Source organism: Phyllostomus discolor, chromosome 6 (assembly GCF_004126475.2).
Source record: "Phyllostomus discolor isolate MPI-MPIP mPhyDis1 chromosome 6, mPhyDis1.pri.v3, whole genome shotgun sequence".
In the NCBI taxonomy this organism is placed as follows: Eukaryota; Metazoa; Chordata; class Mammalia; order Chiroptera; family Phyllostomidae; genus Phyllostomus; species Phyllostomus discolor.
In genome coordinates, this window is record NC_040908.2 from 163,312,848 (window position 1) to 163,317,493 (window position 4,646).

The following is a 4,646-nucleotide window of genomic DNA, read 5'->3' on the forward strand; positions in this document are numbered from 1 at the left end:
CTCGGAATAACTTCCTCGAATGTTAGAAACTAATCTCCTTCAGCTGATGTGAAGGCAGTCTATACCCTGTGCTCAGCCCCCGTGTGAGGACTTACCCATTGTAACTCACTCTGGCCTCATGACAACCCCAGAACAATTCCCATTGTAAAGGAGACCCAACTGAGACAGCTCCACAGCAGCATTGGCCTGAGGCCTGGAAAGCATGTGGTCTAGAATTGGCCAGGGAACTTTGATCAGTACACATCTTGCTGCCATAAAGAGGTCTCCTAGACCAGGGCCAATCCTGAGGTTTCTGGCCTGGGAAAGTACTACCCCACCCAAATTCTAGATGTTGGCTCAATCACAAGGTTAGAGAGGTTCCCATCCAAAGACTGTCCTGGAGGATAATGTCAGCCCTGAAAGTGAGGGGCAGATCCCACCATACAGAATGAGTGAAAAAGGAAAGCATGAGGTATCTTGTGCCCAAAGACTGTGGGGCTGATTTCTAGGAACTATTTCCAATGAACAAAAGTCAGGTATCATCTCATCTTCAGAATTCTTTCATGGGCTTGGTGCCAATGCATAAATCACTGAGGAAAAATAGCTGTCACTGAATGTTATTACTTTTATTCAGCCTGCCAAGACCTCAGATGACAAAATATTAGTGTGAGTATATTTCAGGTCTTCAGTGAGCTGAAGGACAGGCCCAATATAATTCTCACTTACCACACATGTACCTGTGCCCCATGACCCAAGCTCTCCAGGGTAAAATCTGAATAGTTCTTCTCTACAGCGTGGTTTGTCATAGCAGGTGATCAGTAAATGTCATACCAACATGGAAACCAAGGCTACCTTATTCCTTCATTTCTAAATTTAATTTGGGAACCTGAATGAAAGTACCTGTGGGAAGAGAAAAGAGCAGGCCAGCGTTCACACCTTTTAGATTCTTCTATTTCTGCTGACCATCTCTTGCTTTTAAATGTGAGTTTTGTGTGTGGAGATATAGTCCTTTGACACACCAGGAATGATCACTGAGGGCTATGCAGAAAAATTGAGATAAAGAAACACACACTTCATTTTACTTGACATGAGATTGCTTTTGCTGAGCACAAAACCTGGGCAGAGTCCAGTGTCCCAGCAGACATCAGGGTAGATCCATAATCATTGGGCAGTAGACAGAGCCCTCACCATGGCCTGTTCAACAAGTCTGGCTCCATTTCATTACAAAAGTCTTTTCCTTGCTTTTGGAATGAAAATCACCACCAGTACTCAACAGGGAGTAAGTACACGCGTAAGAACATAACTTTCTTTCCATTTCTAGCTTCTTCCTAAATCAGTATGGTTCTTAGTGTCTGCAGAACAGGAGAATGATAGAAAGACATGAGTTCCAACAATCCCAACAGAGAACAATGCATCCACAGTTAACTGACCATAACACATCTGTCAGACCCTGTTACCCATTTCTTTTCTCTTTACTTTCCTCCAATTTTGTTTCTCTTGTTCCTCCATACCATCTCTGTTTAGGCTGACGTGGTGTTTCTGTCCTAGGAGGCTGTCCTGTGCCTTGCTGAAACCAAGAGGGACATGTTGCCTGCTTTCCTCGGCTGGCCAAGTGCCACCTGCACTCAGGGCTGTGTACTTGCTATTCCCTCTGCCTAGACAACTCATCCCAAAAGGCCCCCTGGGTTACAGCATTCACGCAGGTGAGCTGAAAAGTTCTAGTCCAATAGCCTGCCTGGACCTCCTACAGGATGCTGCCCTAGTGTTGTTTTGTTGTTCTTGACACAATCACTTTTCCTTTCTCTGCTATCCAAATGCAGTCTTCTTTCTTACTTCTGGTTACATGTAAGCTGTGCAAGTGCAAAGTCCTGCTTGCCTTCTTCCTACAATGGAATCTGTGACACGTAGCACACGGCCCATCCTAGGAGATTCATGGTTGTTATTGGCATGGTGGATACATGAGTGGGTGGATGGATGGATGATGGATGGATAGATGGAAGGGTGCTTGGGCAAATGGAAGAATGATACCTCCAATTTAGTCCTAACTACTCTGTTTTCAGCCCTGTGATAGGCTCTTGACATAAATGTCAGGGATTCTTGCAAAGCCAGGCATGGGATTATGCATGCCCACTTCAGAAATGAGAAAAGGAAGATCAGGACAACCAGCACTGTATGTTGCCTAAGAACATGTCATGATTTGGTGTTGCACTGGAAGTTCAAATCTATAGCTGGACGAGGCCACGGTATAATCTTCTCACTGTACATCACTTCTCCACTCCCAGCACCTGTAATCATACATCTCTCATCATCCTTTGAATCAGTGGAACAAAAATTTTAATGAACCAAAAAACACTAATCTTAAATATGAATTTATAACTAATTTTATGAAGTTGACCTAACTGAGAAAGTCTTTTTGAAACAACCTTCAAAGAAGATGAGAAATTATTTCTCTTTCCCAAGCAAAAGCACCTGGGTTGTAGTCTATGGGTGAGGGAAGTCTGTCCTCCAAAGGCAGCATGTGGAATTGTACCTAACCCAGGTGTTTGCAGAATCAGGAGGAACAGACACTGAATGTGAAATGTGTTGTACCCTGAAGAGGTAACAGAGAAACAAGAGGAGTAACAGAGTGGGGGAAGAAGAGGAAGGCAGGAGGGTGGTGGAGAAGGAGAAAGAGCTGAAGGTGAAAAGGAATATATGAGAAGAGGGGAGAAAGAATTGGGGAAGGAGGGAGAGATAATAAGGGCGACAACAATAATAAAGCAACAGGGATGACAAGAGAGGCTCACAAAGTTGTCATTTGCCTTATTATTTTGCAAGCACTTTTGTTAATTTCATCTGACGTCCTCACCGTTATTGCAGTTCTGAGATCTTTGAGGGTTTTCAAAGCTCTGTCTCCTTGGGTTGTAGGAACAGAGCCCAGGCGGGCTGGTTCTGGGATAGTCCCTTCCTGGCCCAGGGCCAGGTTTACCCTGTGACTCATCCCATCATTTGTGGGAGGGATTAGGGCAGCCACGGGGAGAATAAAAGGCTGCATTCTGTAGTCACCTTCAACCTGAGCTCCTTCTTCCTGCCACATCAGAGTGACCAGCCAAGAACAGCCGCTTGAACCATGAAGCTGGTGGCAGTCCTCATGCTGACCGCCCTCCCCCTGTACTGTTATGCGGGTGAGCACAGAAGGTTTATGGCTTTGGAGGAGGGCTGTTCTCAGGGCCCCTGTGCAAGTGCTGCTGTTCCCCATCCCCCAAGCAAAGTGTCTAGTGTCAGCGCTGTGTGTATGGGTTTGGGGACGGGGGGTAAGGACAAGGAGGCAGATGCTTTGGGGCTAAAAGAAAATCTCAGGTCCTGAGTTGAGTCTCCTAGAACTGAGGACTCAAACCCTTCCCACAGCCTCTCTGAGCATATGTCCCTGTGGGGAGGCAAGAAAACAGACTTACAGCCAGGCCCTACACAGAGCTCACACCTCTGTCACTGAGCCTGCATTTGCATGCTTTCATCCCAGGGATTGGCTGCAATCTTTTGGATGATGTGGTCAATATGACCATTGATCCTGATGTGGATGTGACTGAATACATCAATAACCTCAGAGTTCTTACCAGGCGAAGAAACCGAAAAGGCCTTCACATTCATGAAGGAGTGCTTTCTCCATCAGAGTAGAGAAACTCTGGAGAAGGTTCAAGAGCTGCAGGTAATTTTGGTGTCTCTTAAACTGTGTTTGAACTGTGGGACAGGACACGCAGGCTCTCAGTTTGTGAAGACTCTTTTGAAGCACGTGATGGTCATGCTTGTCAGGAAGATTCCTTCCATCTTATTAACACAACCTTCAGTGCACTGTCAAGCAAACTAGGTTTCCTGGCACCAGTGCCTGGCACCAGTGGTAATCCAAGAACTGTGAATTAAAGGCCCAAGAGTGACATGTGGAAACCATGGTTGTGAATTTCCCCTGGGTGGGGGGAGAGGGGACAACAGAAATCAGTGGTTTCACATGGGGCAGACTTTCCACGTGTAACAGCTGTTGTGTAGTGTTTTCTAGTGTTCATTCTGTGCCCTAATATAACATTTACAACATTCCAGGGTAACCTCCAGGACACATTGCCACAGCACAAAGAGGAAAGTGCACATCCCTAAGAAATTCCTGATACAGGGGATGGCATGGATGAACCTTGAGGAACTGTGGGAAAACAAATGAGCCAGTCACGAATATGAAAATATCACACTTTGTAGAGTAGCCAATGTCTTAGACACAGAGATAGAAGAGTGGTTTCCAGGGAGGGTGGGGAGGAACTCCGCAGGTGGGGAGGGTCTGCAGCTGCACCTCAGCACAGTGAGAAGGTCCTGGAGGTCAGGTGCGCTGCCAACTGCATGTTCTTCACATGATTAGCTGTGCATTGAAAGTGGTGAAAGAGTAACATTTGTATGTGTATTCATTGTAAGTACAAAATTTTAAATGATCAGCCCCTTTGGGTCAAGATGATGGGTATTTTCTTTCAATCCTCAGTTAGGCAAATCACAAGGAGCACAACACACCTGCCATGTGTTGTTGACTACAGGTGCTGCGTGGGGGGCTGGGCTGTTGGCTGTTCTTCGGACGTGCACAAAGTCAGAACTTCACATTCCCTCATTTTCGACCGAGATACTGAAAACTGAAACACAACATATTGTTGGCTACA

At 45.9% G+C, this 4,646-nt stretch overlaps 1 pseudogene; it reads left to right on the forward strand.

The window, feature by feature from the left end:
* The first annotated feature begins 3,003 nt into the window (after positions 1 to 3,003).
* LOC114500730 lies at positions 3,004 to 4,174 on the forward strand (annotated as a pseudogene).
* Positions 4,175 to 4,646: the final 472 nt, after the last annotated feature.